We start from the raw sequence: 22,980 nt of genomic DNA, 5'->3' as shown, positions 1-22,980 counted from the left end.
CAGATCAAGAATAAACAAAAGATTTACGAAATTGTTCAATATTTGGTCCACTCTAGGGGTCTACTCTGGGGGATGTAAAGTTGAAAATCAGTGATGAACGCATATTGTGGGTATGAACATCTGACAATAAAATGAAATTATTCAATAAATAGACAGGCGCCTGATTAGTTATCATAATAGCTTTTTGAATCAACCCTCTATGAAAATGTCACCTGGCGAGTCCAGAATATAGTTCAGCAGATTATCCTAATCTAGGTGATATTTTAAACAAGAGCTGTCGGTAGGACAGCAACGCTCGACCATTCTTAGTGCTTGATAGTAAAAGAGTCTTGATAATGTAAAATGTTCTAAGTTAACAAAAGGGCCAAATTTTCCTTTAAATCCATGTAACTGTTATAGGCCTTGAAGAGAAACCTATTATGCTCTCAAAGAAGTGTATAAAATTTCAACTTGTATCAAAGCCTGATGTCAATAGTATATGAAAATATCTGAGGTGGTATGCAAACTTTAACGTAAATTCTAAGTCAGAAAAGGGGCATCATTCTGTCAAAACTTTTGATACAGTTACCCCCTCCTATTTACAGGATGGGGTCATGATGGTGAACAAGTGTGCAAAGTTTCAAAGCCATATGTCAATGAACTTTGAAAATATTTGAGGTATTACAAAAACTTTAATGCAAATTCTACGTCGAAAAAAGGGGCATAATTCTGTCAAAATGCTTGATACAGATTTCCCCTCCTCTCTACAGGTTTGGGTCATGAAGGTTAACAAGTGTGCAAAGTTTCAAAGCCATATGTCAATAGACTTTGAAAATATTTTAGGTATTAAGAAAACTTAAACATAAGTGGTTACGCCGACGCCGACACAGACGACACCGACGCCGAAGCTCGGGTGACTACAATAGCTTAACTTATTCTTATCGAATAGTCGAGCTAAAAATATACACAAAAAGTGATACCGGGAAACATACATGATGTAACTTGAAGTACATCAGGCTATCTGGTGGCAAGCGCCACTTTCTAAAATCATTATTGATTAATGTCTACTTTATGCCAACAAGTGCCATCGTTTATCAAGATGTTCACGTAAATCTCGCCTATTGGAAAAGCCGGGTAATATGATCTTAGCCTGATATTACTATTGCTGTATTTCTTGAAAATGATGGCAACATAATTGATATAAATGAACTAAAATACGCACAATGCTTGCAGATCACGAGATCGTACAATTATCATAAGTCAACATGATGGCTTCTCATCAATACCCCTCAATCAAACCAAAGTAAAAAAAAGTAATATTTGTTGGTGTTTGCATATTCGTGATAAAATACATATTTACAGAGATAGTGTTTTATTGTAGTAAAACCATTGTATAGAGATGCATTGAATTCTCAAGTAATGCACTGGACAAAAAAAGTAACAAAGTGCAATAACTATGTAATAAGTCCAAATACAGTTACAGTTCTTGGGCACTGCACACTTCAATTCACTTCACTTGACCATTGTATGAAGTTGCATTGAATTCCAACCATTAATTTTCAAGTTATGCACTGGACAATAAAAAGTAACAAAGCGCAAAATCTCTCAAATGAGTCAAGAAAGAGTTATGATTCCTGTGCACTGCGCTTCCTCTCAATATACTTTACCATTGTACGAACTTGTATTGAATTCCAGTTATGCTCTGTGACAAGGAAAAGTAACTAAGGGCAATCACTCTATAATAACTCTGGATAGAGTTATTGTTCTTGTGCACTGCATTTCCACTTATTATGCTTGACCATTGTATGAAGTTGCATTGATTTCCAACCATTAATTTAGAGTTATGCACTGGACAAGAAACAGTAATGAAGGGCAAATAACTCAGATATTAGTCAAGATGGAGTTAAGGTTCGGGGCACTGCATTTTCTCTCAATATGCTTGACCATTGTATGAAGTGTTATTGAATTCCAAATAGTGGTTTTCAAATTATGCTCTGGACAAGAAAAAAGCAAAGGAAAAGTAACAAAGGGCAATAACTCTATAATTACTCTGGATATAGTTATGGTTCTTATGCACAGTACTTCTCCTATTGTGCTTGATCATTGTATGAAATTGTTATGAATTCCTACCATTACTTTTCAAGTTATGCTCCGGACAATAAAAAATATCAAAGGGCAATAACTCTGTCATTTTTCAAAATGGAGTTATGGTTCTAGTGCATTGCACCTCCTCTCAATGTGCTTGACCATTGTATGACGTTGTCTAGAATTCCAACCAGTGGTTTTCAAGTTATGCTCCGGACAAGAAAAAAGCAATGGAAAAGTTACAAAGGGCAATAACTCTGTCATTACTTAAGATAGAGTTATGGTTCTTGTGCAATGCACTTTCTCTTATTGTGCTTGACCATTATATGAAGTTGTTTTGAATTTCAACCAGTTGTTTTCAAGTTATGTTCCAAACAAGAAAAGTAACAAAGGGCAATAACTCTGTACTAAGTCAAGATGGAGCTATGGTTCTCATGTTTATCACTTTCTCTCAATGTGCTTAACCATTGTATGAAGTTATATTGAATTTCAACCATAAATCTTACGCTCCGGACAAGTAAAAAGCAACGGAACGCTGGACCGACGTACCGACTCCTACATACCCCCATTTTAGAACTTCACAGGAATGTTGATCATCATATACAGTTGCGTATGTGGGGTTTCGTATGTGGTTTAATTCAAGGCTATTAGAGTTATTGCTTCAGACTTATAATTATAAATAATTGAAATATTCATTTGTCATAAGTGTGAGGGGCATGCTGTATCCTTTGGACACATTGTTTGTAATATTGTTTGTGTTTATCAGTATCTTTGATTTTAACATTTTGAAAGATTTGTCATTTCATTTTACCTTGACAATTTGAAAAAAAGCTGATTTTTGTCAGTTAACTTTGACTATTTGAAAATTAGCTAAAGCTTCTACATTCAATGATCACATATGCTTGTTTTGTTTAGAATTAAGGCAATATGATTTTTAATGCTTTCCACAAGCAACTCATTTGTGAAACTTTTCATAGCTTTATGAATAATAGGTGTTTATGCATATTAACCAAGTTCCATAACTCAGAACGGTACACGCAGAGTTTTTACCCGATTCATGTATGTTTTATTTAAAACTCTACTGTCACACTCACTGAATAGATTTTTATCAGATAACGGATATGCAACTTTCTAATATATTTACTAAGTCCAATATATCTTGTCGATGCAATTATGTTTAGCATATTTTAATAAAGTTATGTTTAAATGGTACGGAACACACACATTTTCTGTCATTTTGAATAAATCTGGAAAAAAAATTGAAAATATGAAAATTTGCATTTACCTAAATGTTTTACATCAATGCAGTACTGTTTTAGCATAAGTTCATAAAGTTGAAATGCTACGGAACACAGAGCTTTTAAAGGGATTACTTTAAGAAGGGATACGGAGCACATTCTAACTAGTAAAACTGGAAAGTCGCCATATGACTATGACATTTAGTTTTGGTAAGACGTGAAACCTAACCAAAAATGACCTACATTACCTGAATTAATCATGTCGTTCAACAATAATTCAATACCAGCATCATGTTTAATTGAAAATACAGTTACCGTTGCAAACATTTAAATCTTTAATTTTTTTCCAGTTTTACTAGTGCCCCTTTGGGTATCAATAATCGCACTAACTATTGATGTTTCAAAAGCTTTGAATATGTCGTCAAACAATATTTCGATACCACGGTCATGTTTAATTAAAAATTAAGTTGTTGTTGCTAGCACACACGTGGAAATAACTACGAAACTATAAATTTATATTAATTTATATTATAAAATACTTATTAATAAGTTATAACTTTTAAAATGTAATTAATAAATATTATTTATTATGTAATAGTTATAGTATATGAAACGAGTTAGTTACGAGGGTATAACACTGGCTGGGGCGACATCAAGGGGTGTTTCTGCTAAAAAAAAATGGCGAGGCCAGCCAGTTTTATACACCCGTAACTAACGAGTTTCATATACTATAACTGTTTTATCGCAATGGCATAATGTTTTCTTTTTTGTATAGAAACAAATAAATAAATTAATCGTTAGCTACATTACAGTTATTTATCATAAGGCAGTATTTCAAGTTGTTTTCGCCGCCGCAAAAAAAATATACAAAAGACATCCAATATACTAGTAAGAGGCCGATTGTATACTGATACCAAGATTGATTTAAGATTAAAGGGCTTTTTTCATTTCATTAATTATCTTTGTTTATATTTTTCATTGTATAAATATTTATTTTATTTTATTTTATTGATTTCATTTTTTATTATCTTATGGTTTTTTTTGTTTTTTTTTTTGCTACTGGGAATGGTCGTTACCACTGCCCCATTGGAGCCTCTATGAAAAATCTGTATTGATATATACAAGGTGCGAAAAAAAACTCGACTGATATTTAACAGTCGAGTTTTTTTTTTCCTATATGAATCAATGAAAAAACTGTACTGTTATATATCAATACAGTTTTGAAATGCTCATTGAAGTGTACTGAGCATAATGGGTTGGAAAGAACAAAGGAAAAGCTCACAGCCATGCGATAATGATAATTAATAAATGATACTCCCAGTCTTCTGTACGGAAATCATTTGTGGGTTACTTTATTTTGATATACAGTGGTAGCTGACAAGTACAATTATAATCTGCGACTGATCTCTGTGACTAAATCGGACAACCGTTTCCTACAGGTCATGTGATATCGACACATTGTTATAATAGCATAGCTTCATTCATGAATACTACTTATTTATGTATAGTCTGTATTAATATAAAAGTATACATACATTCATACTGAATCTATCGAATTAAACCTAACATAAATCCATATAGAGATCTTCCTTCGAATCGTAACATGATCATTGAGCCCACCCCTTTACCGTTTAAACTAGCGATACTAACTTACAGTACAATACATCTATAGTAATATTTATAGGTATAGATCTAGCCATGTAAATATTAAAATTTGTTAGGAAAACCACACATGATGTTTCCATGCTAGCTGACTAAAATAGATCTACGGCACATATAACCTTCGTAAGTAACTTGATCATATTAAATGAATAATAGATCTAATAATAATAATAATAATAATAATAATAATAATAATAATAGACTAATTAGATCTATTTAGTGACATTTATATGAAATCATAAAGATTTCTAATATTATCAATTGAGTGCTGTACAGTACAGTAGATCTATTGGTAATAGGCCCTATCAGTATAGATAAAACGTTGCCGATCTACTAGGATCCTACATATTTACTGGACAATCAGTTCACCGGACAAAAGCTATTACTGCTGAATAGTGCTTTATTTTTTGCTTCGATTAAAAACTCATACAGTCTGAATCGTACACATTTCTATTTTAAAGTAAATAATAACAAAACCACTCTCCGATAAATATTCTTTATCTACTAACCGCTAACATGCCCTTATGTTTACTAGTTATTTCATGACCTGGTCATGCGGGCGAATAATCTGTTCTGCGCAGGCCCGAATATGGAGACCCTTAATGGGGTTTTTTAGATTCTAATTTCTAAATCTACTTCGGCATCGTAAGATCTACACAGATCTAATAGTTCTAAAATTTCTAAATATCTTTACAGTATTGATGTTTCAGCATTTAACATTTTTACTTCTAAATCAATAATTTAATCTAAAAAAATAGATCTACACCAATAAAAAAAAGACCACCTACTTTTGTACATTGCGTGGCATTTTTCTTCAGAGCAACCTCATGGAGTTTCTAATGACAAGATTTAATGACATCATTGCAATGACGTCATAATTAGTACAAGTACTATCTAGTACAGCACGGACATAACAACGAATATTTGCGTTTACAACAAAGGTTCAAAATTATGTTTAGGTTAAAGTTTATTAGCACTTAACGTTACGTATTTACAAAATTAAATTAGGTTTTGTTTAAGTGCAAACATAAAATTAAAAATATGTAAGAAACTCAGCTTTTTAGTATATCTAGAATCTAATAGTTACCAGGGGCGTAGCTAGAGCAATTTTAAATATACAGTATGCACAAATGTACACGCAGGAGGTCAAGGGGGCCGCGTAGGCCCCCTTGCAGGTCCAGGGCAGAGCCCTGGTGGGGGTTCAGGGGGCGAAGCCCACGAAAGCTCCACGGATTTAGTCATTTAAGGATGATATGATTATACAATTTCACATGCATTTAATATCACATAAATGTGGTTTAAATCCTAAAAAAAGCAATTTTATTAAAGACATATATATAGTACTCCCAGGAAGATACTAAACGGTGGCTCTATCTTATTTAAATGAGAGTCCTCGATACTTCCGTTGTACATAGAGCTCTCGACAAGAACAAAACTGAAAAGGGTTATAATAGTTTTTTTTAAATAATCCGATTTAAAAACTTGTTTTTCAAAAGTCGGAGAATGTTATGCCAAGCAGAACATCATTCTTATTGTTTTGGATTTTTCTTTTACTATAAATTTCGCCCAAGCAATGCTGCTCGATTTAATAGTTTGATGTTCAAATCAAAACGAAAGGATAGTAAGAATACGTACCCAATGAGCAAAAACTAAATCAAATAATCTAGATTAAAGACACTCTTTTTGAAAAACATTCTACATCTAGGAAATGATTTAAAATAACATTGAAATCTGATATTGAAAGTCATCTAATTAGTCATGAAGAAGTTTTTGAAAATAGCACATTTTATAGATATATAGCGACGTATTACACTTCTATTGGATACTGAAGAACCTTGCTAGTATCTCAATGCATTTGGAGATTCTGTTTTAGTACATCCATTAATATTAATAGGCATAATTCCACAATTTCGACACTTCTTGAATGGTTGTGTTGGCTCCATCACATTTTCGAGGGCTCTTTCGCATTGCCTATGACACCAGCACCGTGTCAATTGCTCATATTTGAATAAATTTTAATACTTTATTTATTTAATCAAGCTCTGTGAAATGCGTTTTGTATTCAGCCAAAGGGGAGGTTAGGATCATGTTCCATCCACGATAAAATTGGCAGATATTTACGGAAAGAAATCACACAAGTTAATATTTGGTAAACGTTCTAGCAACGTAATTTTCGGGTATTACCATTTTTACTTCGGTATTTTTGGTGTGTTTTCTTCAGATTTTTTTTTTAAAAAATGAGTCATTTCACTTCAATGGTGTTTGCAAGAAAATAATTGATATTATTATTTATCCTTCCAAAACGCATTGTTGAAACAATTTGCAACAGATTGATTTTCAGACGCTCACTTGATGCGACACATTGAACTTGTATGTCTCTAAACCTATAACTGTCGGAACTTGCACACATATTTTGTTATATCAATCACATTTAAATTCAGTCAAATCAATTTGTTTTAATATTAAGTACGTGCCCTATTCCGCTCAAAATACAACTTAAGTCACTTATAGATATTGATGATACATTTATAATACCACAAATTTAAGACATTTCGTTTTGACATACATGTATTGTCTTACATGTTTTTTTGTGATATCTGTTACATATCGATATTATCAAAATGTCTGCATTATTTTCTTTTATTCATTAAATTAAAAAGAATTGCAACTTTTTAAAAAGCATATGTATTATTTCGTAATATTTTACGGAAAGAGCTTATATTCAAGCTACTTTTGAGGCGAGTTTAATGCAAAAGTTGATCACTTTAAAAACGAAACAGAGGTACCTTTATCCACATAAAAACCAAATGCATAATTCTATATGTAAAAATAGAACCTAGTACATTATAATCAGTGTCTTTCTATTTGAAAGGCCCTGTTATAATCAAATACTCGTACAATAAATTGTGGACTTTTTCATACTTTGCTGAAGTTGACCGCAGTCAGGCCGGAGAGCACTAGTTTTTAAGCCATTTTTCGCATTGAAATGATTTTCTATTTTTTCACCTCCCAAAATGAATTGTACGCACGTGCGTATTTGGCGTATAGGCAGCTACGCCACTGGTTACAACAACACATCACGGATATTGCGTTTAAAACATGCTGTTATAAACTGTTTAGTATGGTGGCTGATTTGTGCCATTCGTGTGTTCGCCCCGCGGGAGAGAAAACACGCTATTAAGCGACGGACCGCAAAACGTCCGTACCGCAAAACGTACGCGTGTGGACGTTTTGCCTCGCATATCGTTCACATGTGAACGTTTAGCGGTGCATATCGTACTTGGTACGTTTTGAGGCGAGAGTGTGTCTTTGCGTCGCATATCGTCCATATTTTCTGTATTGAAATATATTCATTATAAACATTACTTTTATTGGTTCTGTCACTTTCATATTGTTTCAGGTAAAGATATGACGAAATAAACATTAAAGTGCAATATTTTTGTGATCCTTTATAATTCTGACCTTTTTTTATTTAAAAAAAGAAATATGCTTAAGCCGAGGATGTTTTTCGATTAGATTTTTTTATGGAATGGAACCAAGCAGCAGCAACAGCAGAGATATAAAAACAATGATATTGAAATAAATGTTATCTTATAGACATACAGAAAAGGACGGCTATACGGACGGACGAACCGGAGATTGGACTTAGTGAATGACAAAAAATATTAAAATTAAGCTTAATCCTTAGGCCATGCTAAGAAGGCAGTGATGGTTTGGCAACAGATATAACAAGTAAAATATAATTACTAAACTGTGTCCGCTTTGCCGCTCTATAATTATTTCTTTCTTTCGTATGCATGAAAATCTTTTCCATCAACGCCGTTTATCTTTTTTAAAGATATTTCTTGAACAACATTACTTGCTGTATTTACATACTGTCACGTGGTATGGTCTCCCTGGTTTTGCTAAATTACGATGAGGAAGGTTTTCGGCGTGATAGAATCGTTAAAGGGTTAGATACCGTAATATACGGTTATGTGGGTAAGGTCCCGTTATGGTTCCTTAAAGAACCGTGTATCCCCGTATCGGGTCAGTAACTAACCCTGTAACTTTTAACATATTTTCTCAAAGATGAGATTGTAATTTTTGAACATCATCAATATGTGGAAAAAAATGACGATAGTGCGAATTTCTGCTTGACGCGGCTCAAATATTTTGAACTACAATGCAAGTTTGAAATTGTCATAAAATATAACTTTGAAAAATGATTTAACGAACAAAACATTTCGCCTAAGGCTATAAGTTACATAGATAATGTGTAATAGAGTATATTATAACGTTACATATATAATGTGTAATAGAGTATATCATAACAAAATTCTTCCGCATAGGAAATGATGAAAAAGAAGTTCAATGTGTTCTACTGATAAAACTTAAACATATTTTAAAATATCGTAATGTAAGCGTTTTGTTTGAATGTCATAATGCAATTTTATAATTGAACAATGTAATTTTATAATTGAACAAAGCAAAAAGGTCATGGTGGCCTTATATCGCCCACCTGTCTATAGAAGCTCCACATGACAAGGGTAGATAGCATTGAATATTACAAATAAAAAGCAAGTACATTTCATGTACTTGGTCAGAATCTGGGTAACTGATATCAGTATTCAATTCTACGTCTGAAATGGTCATCAATATCCAAATATCTGTAAATGACAAAGATATGGTAATTTAAGCAAAATTCAATAGTGACCTTGAGGTCAAGGTCATTTCAAGGTCAATATTACAGTTGAACTATTCAAGATGTCCGTCCTGTCATAAATGTATCATTGACATCTGATCATTGATAACAAAGAAATGGCAGTTTTATCACAATTCAAAAATTTGACTTTAAAATATTTCTTTATTTTATTATTCAAATAACTCTTGACAAATTCAGTCGTTTTAGCTCATAAATGAACTTGATCGAGACCTTATTGTTATACATATTCTGTATAAAAAAAATTAAGAATGGAGAAGAAACGAAAGCACTAACAAGGTGAAATATAGTGAGTTTTTTTGTTGTTGCTTTTTTGTTAGACTTAGCCTATAATCTAACTTTGTTGAGATTTTATAGATATTCTGTTGAAAATTGTCAAGATTGAAGAAGAAATGAAAGCGTTGGAGTGGTAACAATGTGAAATATAACATATATTGTAATTCAAAGGCAGATAACTCTGGACATATTACTTAGGGTATGTGGATGCTAGAGTGGCAACAAGCTAAATTTGGACGGACAGACAGACAGGTGCATACTCAGGTGAGCTAAAATTAACACACAATAACACCTGATAATATCTGGTCAAAATTAACGAAAATTATATAAACTTTAAAATATGGACGCTATGCGGCAGGACCATGCCTTTTTGACGCAAAAAGAACGTCAGAAAAATGTGGACGATATGCGCCGCAAAACGTCAATATCACGGGGGAGGAAGTGTTACACGAAGGATGGAGTTCTTATGATAACTTGTCCAGGAGTTCTTGTGATAACTGTCACGCAGTTCGTCGGAAAACATCTGTATATACTACAAAAACACTGGTTAAAAATGGTTATTTTCATATTTCCAAAATGAGTTTAAGGTGCTAAATTAAACTTTAATGATTAAGCTTGTCTTACATCTTGTATTATGTGTCAAAAACTAATTCACGGGCCATTTTTAATCGCTCTTGCTTCAAACCTGGTAGTTTTGAGTAAAATTTCCAAATTATTCGCCAATTCACAAGTTTTGACCGGTGTATTTCTGGTCTCCATCCTTCCATACATAATTACCTAATTATAATGCAAAATTGCAAACATAAAGCACCGGCTAACAGATTTATACCCGAATTTTCAAATGTCCCGGAGTTCTTGTGATAACTCTGAAGATGTCACAGTGTTCTTATGATAACTTTTGTTATTGCCAGTGCGCTTAATCACTGAGATTGTAAATCATTATGAAATATAGTACGCTCATCCTTTGCGCAAAAAATAAGATATATAACGTTGGTTTTGAGTGAATTTAATTTCAATAGATATTTTTTCTTTTCCCCTGTTTCTTCTTCATAGTATTCTTTTTGTTTGACGCAGATTTCGTAGACTGGAAAAAAGGATTTATGTAACTGGTTTCCTAGCAGTTTCCGCCCCTAGCAGTTTTTCTTGCCCTTTATCATTTTCATCCAGGCATACAGTCTATTTTTTCTCAGTTAAGCATCTATGTTACTGCATCAATCAGAGAAACATTTGTTTTCTATGTAAAACAACAGTTATAAAAGTACAGCGATTAATATGTTTCAAAGTTTTTGTCTGTTGTTTTAAGTTACATTAGAGAACTAGCGACAATTACAAGCAACACCTGGGGAATTCTAGTTTGAATGCCCATGCACAATAACAGAAATCCCATTTTAGGTAAATCTGGAACCTGGAGGGACAGTTCAATTTTTTTCGAGAGATGGGTAGTTAGAGCCAACCGCAGTTGAGTTTTTATCATGTATCGTACTTTTTAAGACATAGGTGTGGAAATCATCCTGGTTATATACTTATTTATTATGGTATAAAATGATACAAACTACTTAGCCCTTAGGTAAGGGAAGCATGTCTATATATTGTCTGCTTAAGAAAGGTGGTTGCTTAAAACATGTGAAACTGAGAACAACGTGTACGTTTTGAGACATTTTTGTTTTGTGGTTTAAGCCATAATACTGCTGAATATCAGAGGCTGCTGGTTCAATTTTACTGTAGATGATAGCCTATCACCTATTTATCCTCTGCAGACTCTTGAGACCATCGTTTTATCCACATTTTTGTGCATAAGATGATCGTACTGCATTTCATAATGATTTACAATCTTAATGAATGATAATAAAAGCCAAAACGTGCCGTGATTTAGCGCAAGAAACACACTGGCAATAACAAAAGTTATCATAAGAACTCTGTGACATCTTCAGAGTTATCACAAGAACTCCGGGACATTTGAAAATTCGGGTATAAATCTGTTAGCCGGTGCTTTATGTTTGCAATTTTGTATGGAAAGGATGAAGTCCAGAAATAAACCGGTCAAAACTTGTGAATTAACAAGTAATTTGGAAATTTTACTCAAAACTATCAGATTTGAAGCAAGAGGCGATGAAAATTAGCCTGTGAATCAGTGTTTGACACATAATACAAGATGTAAGACAAGCTTAATCATTAAAGTTTAATTAAGCACCTAAACTCATTTTTGAACAATGAAAATAACCATTTTTGACGAGTGTTTTTGTAGTATATACAGATGTTTTCCGACGAACTGCGTGACAGTTATCACAAGAACTCCTGAACAAGTTATCATAAGAACTCCATCCTTCGTGTAACACTTCCTCTCCCGTGAATATACGTATGTTTTGCGGTACGGACGTTTTGCGGTGTTACAGCGCGGCAAAGTTTAAAAATTAAAACTTCGCGCGGAGAGCGCAGCGAGAAACAAGAAATAAAACGGCGGGGTTGCGGGACGAAAACAAGCTAATTAGCGGGGGCGCGAGGCGAAGGTTAATCAATAAAGTACATTAATAAATAAAACTTCACCGCGCGACCCCGCAAATTAGCGTGTTTTCGTCCCGCGAAGCGAATAGTCGAGAATTTACAAGTTACAATGTTAAAAATTATTTATTAAACTTCCCCGCGCCCCTGCTAATAAGCGTGTTTTCGCTACGCGCTCCCGCCATTTAAACTTTTTCGCTTGGCGGGGTCGCGTGGCAAAAACACAAATTGCTCAAATTAGCTACCATAGTTTAGCATAGTTTAAAATATAATGTAATGCAATTAAGATAAAACAAGAGCCGGTTGAACCGGGTGATGCTCCCCGAATAGGTTTTGGACACAGGAAGATATACCTCTTGTTGTGTCAGAGTTATGCCACAGACAAAGTTCAAAGTGTAAAAACAACCCAAATATTGTGCACAACACATTGTCTCAATATGGTGATCATTTTTGTGAAATAGTTGTAAAATCAGACTTCAAATAACGAAGTAATGCGCCGGACATGATTTTGCTGCAAGGTCATGCTGTGACCTTGACCTTCAAGGTAGGGACCCAAATGTTGCGCGCGACACGTCGTCTCAATATGGTGATCATTTCTGTGAAAAAGTTTTAAAATCAGACTTCAAATAACAAAGAAATGGGCGGGACATGATTTTGCTGCAAGGTCATGCTGTGACCTTGACCTTTAAGGTAGCGACCCAAATGTTGCGCGCCACACATCGTCCCAATATGGTGATCATTTCTGTGAAATAGTATTAAAATCCGACTTCAAATAATGAAGTTATGGACCGGACACGTTTTTGCTGCAAGGTCATGCTGTGACCTTGACCTTCAAGGAAGCGACCCAGATGTTGCGCGCGACACATCGTCTCAATATGGTGATAATTTCTGTGAATTTTTTTTAAAATCCGACTTCAAATAACAAAGTTATGGACCGGACATGATTTTGCTGCAAGGTCATGCTGTGACCTTGACCTTCAAGGAAGCGACCCAAATGTTGCGCGCGACACGTCATCTCAATATGGTGATCATTTCTGTGAAAAAGTTTTAAAATCAGACCTAAATAACAAAGTAATGGGCCGGACACGATTTTGCTGCAAGGTCATGCTGTGACCTTGACCTTCAAGGTAGCGACCCAAATGTTGCTCGCGACACATTGTCTCAATATGGTGATAATTTCTGTGAAATATTTCTAAAATCCGACTTCAAATAATGAAGTTATGGACCGGACACGATTTTGCTGCAAGGCCATGCTGTGACCTTGACCTTCAAGGTAGCGACCCAAATGTTGCACGCGACACGTCGTCTCAATATGGTGATCATTTCTGTGAAAAAGTTTTAAAATCAGACTTCAAATAACAAAGTTATGGACCGGACACGAATTCGGGACGTTCGTACGGACGGACGGACTGACGGACGGACGGACGGACAACCCGACGACTATATGCTCCCCCGAAATTTTTCGGGGAGCATAAAAATGTTGGTGGCATTGAATGATTCTTTTTCCATTGCGAACCAACAATGTAACTAGACCTACTGGTGCAAGGAAATTTCAGATCCCCTTTCTAGCATTATATCAGGCAAGTAGAAAAGAACGTAAGCTAGCAACTGATATAACGAAAGTTTACTATCTTGTTAACGTTTTTTGTGTTATTGTAAATCTATAACGATCTGTTTGTTGTGACCAAACATACTGACAGTAAGAAACATCGGACATCAGTGATGACATGTGTCGTCTCATGATAGCCATAACTTTGGCAAAAAATCATTCAACCTAAAAACCTGTGTAATATGCACAAGAATTTGAGCTATTGATCAATCCTGTAAAGTTTCATTGAAATTGCATAAGTGGTATAACAGGAGTATTCCGGACAAATTCAGAATTAAAATCATGAAAGGGCAAAAACTCTGACAAAAATCAATGAACCGAAAAATGTTGATGAGATGCACAACTAGACATGGTATTGATCATTTCCCTAAAATTTTGATGAAATTGCACCAGCAGTTTCTGAGGAGTAGTCCAGACAAACTTCTGTGAAGCTGGCAACACAAAAAACACCTTTTTTATTCAAGGGTAATAACTCATTCAAGCGAAAAACATGTGTATTATGCACAAGTACTTGACCTACCTATTAATCCTGTTAAGTTTCATTGAAATTAAATTAATGGTATATGAGGAGTAGTCCGGAAAAATTTTATTATTTCAAGAGCCATAACAGTTTAAAAATCATTCAAGTGCATTGAATCCCAACCATTAGTTTTTAAGTTATGCACTTGACAAGAAACAGTAATAAAGGGCACTAACTCTGTAATTAGTCAAGATGGAGTAATGATTCTTGTGCAATGTACTTTCTCTCAATTTTCTTGACCATTGTATGAAGTTGTACTGAATTCCAACTAGTGGTTTTCAAGCTATATATAAATGCTCTGGACGAGAAAAAAGCAAACGAAAAGTATCAAAGGGCAATAACTCTTTAAATTTACTCTGGATATAATTATGGTTCTATGCACAGCACTTTCTCTTATTGTGCTTGACCATTGTATGAAATAATTTTTAAATTCCAACCAGTTTACTTTTCAAGTTATGCTCCGGACAAGGGTAAGTAACAAAGGGCAATAACTCTGAAATTAGTCAAGATGGAGTTATTGTTTTCATGCACTGCACTCTCAATATGCTTGACCATTGTATGAAGTTGTATTGGATTCCAACCATTGGTCTTACGCTCCGGACAAGGAAAAATGCAAACGGACCCAGCTTTAAACTGACCGAACTCCTACATACCCCCCCCCCCCCTCCCCAACTTCGTTTCGCGGGTATAAGAACTTCACAGGAATGTTGATGATCATTTATAATTGCGCATGAGGGTTTCGCAGGTGGTTTAGTTCAAGGCTATTAGAGTTATTGCTACTGACTTATAATTATAAATAATTTGAGCTATTGATCAATCCTGTAAAGTTTCATTGAAATTGCATAAGTGGTATAACAGGAGTATTCCGGACAAATTCAAAATTAAAATCATGAAAGGGCAAAAAACTCTGACAAAAATCAATGAGCCGAAAAATGTTGATGAGATGCACAACTAGACATGGTATTGATCATTTCCCTAAAATTTTGAATGAAAAATTGCAACGCAGCAGTTTCTGAGGAGATAGTCCAGACAAACTTTCTGTGAAGCTGGCAACACAAAAAAACACCTTTTTTATTTCAAGGGTAATAACTCATTTCAAGCGAAAAACATGTGTATTTATTGCACAAGTACTTGACCTACCTATTAATCCTGTTAAGTTTCATTGAAATTAAATTAATGGTATATTAGGAGTAGTCCGGAAAAAATTTATTATTTCAAGAGCCATAACAGTTTAAAAATCATTCAAGTGGAAAACCCGTGTAATATGCGCAAGTGCTTGATCTACCAATCAATCCTGTAAAGTTTCATTGAAATTGCATAAGTGGAATGTGAGAAGTAGTCCGAACAAACTTTAAAAGATAAAAATAATTAAAAGGGCCATAACTCTGACAAAATTCACTGAACCATAAAAAGCCAATGAAATGCACAACTAGACTTGATATTGATTATTCCTGTAAAGTTTGGATGAAATTACAATGGTAGTTTTTGAGAGAAGTATTCCGGACAAGCTTTTGTGAATCTGGCAACACACAGAAAAATCACTTTTTTTCTCGGCAAAAATCATTCAACCGGAAAAACCTGTGTGCAATATGCGCAAAGGACATGAGCTTACAGATCAATCCTGTAAAATTTCATTAAAAATTGCATAAAGTGGTATAAGCACGAGAAGTCCGAAATAAACTTTGAAAAAAAATTATTAAAAGGGTCAATTTTAAAAACCTCGGACAAAAAAAAATCATTGAACCGGAAAATGCTGATGTAGTGTACATTAATACTACATATCTATACGCAGTCTGAATTATAATAGTGTACATTTATACTACATATCTATAAGCAGTCTGTATTATAATAGTGTACATTTATACTGCATGTCTATACGCAGTCTATATTTTAATAGTGTACATTTATACTGCATGTCTATACGCATGTCTATACGCAGTTATATTATAATAGTGTACATTTATACTGCATGTCTATACGCAGTTGTCTGTATTATAATAGTGTACATTTATATTGCATGTCTATACGCAGTCTGTATTATAATAGTGTACATTTATACTTCATGTCTATACGCAGTTGTCTGTATTATAATAGTGTACATTTATACTGCATGTCTATACGCAGTCTATATTATAATAGTGTACATTAATACTTCATGTCTATAAGCAGTTGTCTGTATTATAATAGTGTACATTTATATTGCATGTCTATACGCAGTCTGTATTATAATAATGTACATTTATACTGCATGCTTATACGCAGTCTGCATTATAATAGTGTACATTTATACTGCATGTCTATACGCAGTCTGTATTATAATAGTGTACATTTATACTTCATGTCTATACGCAGTTGTCTGTATTATAATAGTGTACATTTATACTGCATGTCTATACGCAGTCTGTATTATAATAGTGTACATTAATACTTCATGTCTATAAGCAGTTGTCTGTATTATAATAGTGTACATTTATACTTCATGTCTATACGCAGTCTGTATTATAATAGTGTACATTTATACTTCATGTCTATACGCAGTTGTCTGTATTATAATAGTGTACATTAATACTTCATGTCTATAAGCAGTTGTCTGTATTATAATAGTGTACATTTATATTGCATGTCTATACGCAGTCTGTATATAATAGTGTACAACATTTATATTGCATGTCTATTACGCAGTCTGTAATTTATAAAAGTGTTTCATTAATACTACATGTCTATACGCAGTTGTCTGTATTACAATAGTGTACATTAATACTTCATGTCTATAAGCAGTTGTCTGTATTATAATAGTGTACATTTATATTGCATGTCTATACGCAGTCTGTATTATAATAGTGTACATTTATACTTCATGTCTATACGCAGTTGTCTGTATTATAATAGTGTACATTTATACTGCATGTCTATACGCAGTCTGTATTATAATAGTGTACATTAATACTTCATGTCTATAAGCAGTTGTCTGTATTATAATAGTGTACATTTATACTGCATATCTATACGCAGTCTATATTATAATAGTGTACATTTATACTGCACGTCTATACGCAGTCTGTATTATAATAGTGTACATTTATACTTCATGTCTATACGCAGTCTGTATTATAATAGTGTACATTAATACTTCATGTCTATAAGCAGTTGTCTATATTTTAATAGTGTACATTTATATTGCATGTCTATACGCAGTCTATATTATAATAGTGTACATTTATACTGCATGTCTTTACGCAGTCTATATTATAATAGTGTACATTTATACTTCATGTCTATATGCAGTCTATATTATAATAGTGTACATTTATACTGCATGTCTATACGCAGTCTGTATTATAATAATGTACATTTATACTAATATCTATACGCAGTCTGTATTATAATAGTGTACATTTATACTACATGTCTTTACGCAGTCTTAATTTTAATAGTGTACAAAATTTATACTACATATCTATACGCAGTCTGTATTTTAATAGTGTATTTTATACAGCATGCTTACAACACGTATTATAGCAAGAGCCGGTTGAACCGGATGATGCTCCCCGACTAGATTTTGGACACAGAAAAATATATCTTTTGTAGTTTCAGAGTTATGTCCCAGACAAAGTTCAAGTGTGATAATTCCAAACTTAGGCAATACAAAGTTACTGTTCTTTGCACTGCATTTTTACTCAATTTAATCTATCTATCGACTTGCGCGCGACACGTCGTCTCAATATGGTGATCATTTCTGTGAAATAGTCGTAAAATGATTAATCCGACTTCAAATAACGAAGTTATGGGCCGGACATTATTTTGCTTCAAGGTCATGCTGTGACCTTGACCTTCATGGTAGAGACCCAAAAGTCGTCTCAATATGGTGATTATTTCAGTGAAATAGTTGTAAAATCCGACTTCAAATAACAAAGTTATGGGCCGGACACGAATTTGGGACGGACGTACGGACGGACGGACAACCCGGCGACTATATGCTCCCCCGAAAATTTTCGGGGAGCATAATAACATGTATTACATAGTAAACATTTGTACAGACAGCATGTGAATGTTCAACATGTACTAAGTATTATAATAATCAACATTTGAACAGCATATTTATATTTTACCTGTATTATAATAGTTAACATTTTCTACAGCATGTTTATATTTTATATTTTAATAGCATTCATATGCATACCATGTTTATGTTAAACGTTCATTATAATATTATGCATACAGCATGTTTAATGACTGACAGCATTATAAAAGTATACATTTGAACATCATGTTTATATACATTATGTATTATAATAGCATACATTTAAACATCATGTTTATGTTCATTATGTATTGTATTAGTATACATATAAACATATTGTTTATGTTCACTATGTATATAATAGTATACATGTAAACATCATGTTTATACTCATTATGTTTTATACATTTAAACATGATGTTTATTTTCATTGTGTATTATAATAGTTAACATTTAAACATGATGTTTATGTTCATTGTGTATTATAATAGTATACATATAAACAACATGTTTATGTTCATTATGTATTATAATAGTATACACTTAAACATATGTTTATGTTTATTATGTATTATAATAGTATACATTTAAACATCATGTTTATGTTCATTATGTATTATAATAGTATACATTTAAACATCATGTTTATGTTCATTATGTATTATAATAGTATACATTTAAACATATTGTTTATGTTCACTATGTATTATAATAGTATACATTTAAACATCATGTTTATGTTCATTATGTATTATAATAGTATACATTTAAACATCATGTTTATGTTCATTATGTATTATAATAGTATACATTTAAACATCATGTTTATGTTCATTATGTATTATAATAGTATACATTTAAACATCATGTTTATGTTCATTATGTATTATAATAGTATACATTTAAACATCATGTTTATGTTCATTATGTATTATAATAGTATACATTTAAACATCATGTTTATGTTCATTATGTATTATAATAGTATACATTCATACTGTAGGTTTCCATACAGTATGTGAACATACAATTACACTCGTTATATGATATGTACTCACATAAATGGTTTCATTGTGTACACCATAGTCCATGTAGCAACCGTAATGGAATACTTCACAATAAATCCAGAATTGTTAAATTGCAGTAAATTATTAATATGCTTATCACAAATTATGACCAGTCTATGAATGACAGAAAGAGCAACTTTGCTTCAAGCTGTATTGATCATTTATATGAATCCTCCTCTATTGATTATATTACAGATGTACTTCTAGAGAAAACAGTTCTTATAGAAGTGTATGGACAGTGAAATGAAGCATATTCGTTTATATGTCGGTAATAAAATGAATGAAAGAGCTTCAATGGGGTCGAATGGCCTAAAATGTAAAATTTGAAATCTTACATTATCAACTGGTGCATTTTTATACGGAAAACTATGCTAAGGATAAAAAAGAAATTATACTAAGAAATAAATTGAACGCTATTCTTAGCCTGATTTGGGTTTTAACCCTTTCATTTTAGCATGCACACTAAATGGTTATTCGTTAAAAAAATTCGAACAGAGCGATCGATGTGTAATTTAGCACACAGGTTATTAGTAGTCACTATTGGTAGAGACCTACATCAAATGGTACAAAATTGTGAGGAAAATATATCCAACCCTTGTATGTGAAAAAGAACCTCAGTGGTGTGAATAGAAACAACTATAGATAATTCATCCCTTAGTATGAGTGGTCAATGTTGCTGAATTAATCACAGTTGCTGGTACGAATCTCCTAAGAGACCTTGGACAATAACATATATGTTGCATTTATATTTTATAATTAAATAAAAAAAACTTATTTCCTTTTAGAGAAATCTCGATGTAAAAGATTATTTTCCTGCGGTTGTTCTATCTGGGTGCTCACTGGTATTATGAGGACTTATATAAGATTTCTTTTCTGATTGCAACGGAAGGAAGTTATTTTTAAATATTGATAACATGAATGTGTGACTAACCAAATTCCATTATCATTTGACTATATCACGTGCGTTCGACATATTTGACTTGCCATTATCATTAAAAAAAATCTTCCCCTGATCACCAATTGCCAAATAACTATCAAGCACCCGACAATACATAAAGATATAAATAATATATGCCGATGAAGAAAACTACGGCAAATTCAAATTCGCGTTTTTAATACGGCGAATATACGGCTAATTAGAGCGTATATCTATAATATTATAGTAAACGGATGCTGGGTCTTCGTGATAAAGGGGAGGTTATTTTATGATAATTTGGCCTGGCAAGACAAATGTGCCTATACCTGTGGGTAATATTAAATAGGTTTACTGCAAGTAATAAAAAAGAAGGGGATACGTACTCAGCGGTGGTCAACGCCATGCAATGTTTCATGTCACGCCACGCCTTTTTTGAAACGTGTTTCTTTAACGCGTGGTTATACCGCTGATTATGTCACATATTCCGGGAACGATTTTCTCCGGCTGTAATAACGTTTGCATTCCTATGATTCTACACTACAAATCCGGTAAACATTTACTGAAAATACAAGACAATCCACAAAAGATTAAAACAATATTGTGTATCCTTTATAACATATCCTTAGATACCACTTATACAAAATGTACGATAAGTGATTCTACACAAACATTTGATGAAATGTCAGCTGATCTACTAATGAAAATAAACTGCCGGAAATATTGTGTTATCTGGAGTTGTGTTTATATATTGTGTCATTAAGTGTGATTATTTTTCCTTATTGTTTAAAATTACTATGCACTGAACATGCACTACATAAATGATAAAATTAATGTTTTATATTGTTGGTTATATCTAGTACTTTTGTACAGGTTGATTGGCCCTCATTGTTTGCATGTGTCAAACAGCTAGTAGAAAATGAAATAACTTTAAATGAATTTAGGTGGAAAATTTCGGGCCCCCAAAATAACCAATATAAACTAACTAGTAAATTTAAGCTGGTAAAATAATGAAAGGATGGAAAGTTAGGCATAACATGCTTTTCCCCGCATGTTTTTTTATTCATTAAAAAAAAATTAACTAGTTACGTAACTGTAGTTAACCACATAACTAACTAGTTAATTCGTGTATATTATTTATAAACGTCACGTTTATCCAATGAAAAACGACGTTACAAACGTGCAGAACTATTGACCATACTATCTATATTTTTTAGAGTTTGGCCAAAAACAAAAATTAAGTATGAAATTCTTTTAAAGGGCAATAACTCCAGAGTTATGCAACATGAGTTATAGTTCTTGGACACTTATTATTTTATAAATTCTTCAATCTCCGAAATTTCTAGTTGGTACCTCTAATCATTTTATAGCTATGCCAGGAAGAATTAATGTATCCAATTACAAAGAGCAGTAACTTCAAAGTTAAGCAAAACAACAAGTTATGGTTGTGAGCACTGCACCTTTCATAATAGAGATTTATCCTCCTTGAAGTTTTGAATCTATACCTCCGATTGTCCATAGTCCCGAACGGTCGCACGAACGGCCTGACGGACATGCTGAATGATATTTGTAATCCTAGAATATTTTACCATTGAAATATTGGGTATTTATGTAGATAATATATTAAAATGATATTACATATATTATACAGAACTGTAAATGTCACCTGTATGCCATTAGTGTTACGGCATTTATAAACAATCTTTATGCAGTGCGTGTTCATGATTGGTGTAAAACCAATTTTCATGTTGTCAAAGTTGTGGTTGTATGATAAGCACGCAGGTGATAGCGAACAATTGTGTTAAAATCAATGATTAATCTATCAATTCGAATATTCATATCTTTTTTAATAAGCAGGTTATCGTGATTTTCTATGAAATCTACAGATATTCGTTTATCTTACGATTAACAAGAGCGATCAGTAATCACATGTGTCGCCTCATAATGGCCAATTTCATGTTGGGACAAATTTTGTGACAGACGGACAGACAGACGGACAGTGCACAACTAGACTTGGTACTGATCATTCCTGTAAAGTTTGGATAAAATTGCACCAGTTGTTTATGAGGAGTAGTCCGGACAAGCTTTTGCGTATCTGGCAACACACAGAAAAAAAACACCTTTTTATCAAAGGGCCATAACTTGGCCAAAAATCATTCAACCTGAAAACCCGTGCAATATGCGCAAGGACTTGAGCTACAGATCAATCCTGTAAAGTTTCATTGAAATTGCATTAGTGGTATAAGAGAAGTAGTCCGGACAAACTTTAAAATTAAAAATTATTAAAGGGCCATAACTGTGACAAAAATCATTGAACCGAAAAATGCTGACAATATGCACAACTAGACTTGGTACTGATCATTCCTGTAAAGTTTGGATGAAATTGCACCAGTAGTTTATGAGGAGTAG

At 33.2% G+C, this 22,980-nt stretch overlaps 1 protein-coding gene across 2 annotated transcripts in view; it reads right to left on the bottom strand.

Annotated features, from left to right (window-relative positions):
- The window catches only part of LOC132756325 (uncharacterized), a 44,187-nt gene that overhangs the window by 19,863 nt on the left and 1,344 nt on the right, over nt 1-22,980 (bottom strand). Inside the window, exon 2 of one of the 2 annotated variants that reach the window (XM_060747368.1) lies at nt 20,958-21,133. The gene's annotated coding sequence lies outside the window, so the exon portion shown is untranslated. Of the gene's footprint in view, nt 1-20,957; nt 21,336-22,980 lie in introns of those variants that run through there. The other variant, XM_060747366.1, reaches the window with a different exon arrangement.

Source organism: Ruditapes philippinarum, unplaced genomic scaffold, assembly GCF_026571515.1.
Source record: "Ruditapes philippinarum isolate M1 unplaced genomic scaffold, ASM2657151v2 ctg2111_1_1_1_1, whole genome shotgun sequence".
NCBI classification, from domain to species: domain Eukaryota; kingdom Metazoa; phylum Mollusca; class Bivalvia; order Venerida; family Veneridae; genus Ruditapes; species Ruditapes philippinarum.
Note: the sequence above shows the minus strand (reverse complement) of the source record. Positions and strands in the feature narration are given on the sequence as shown.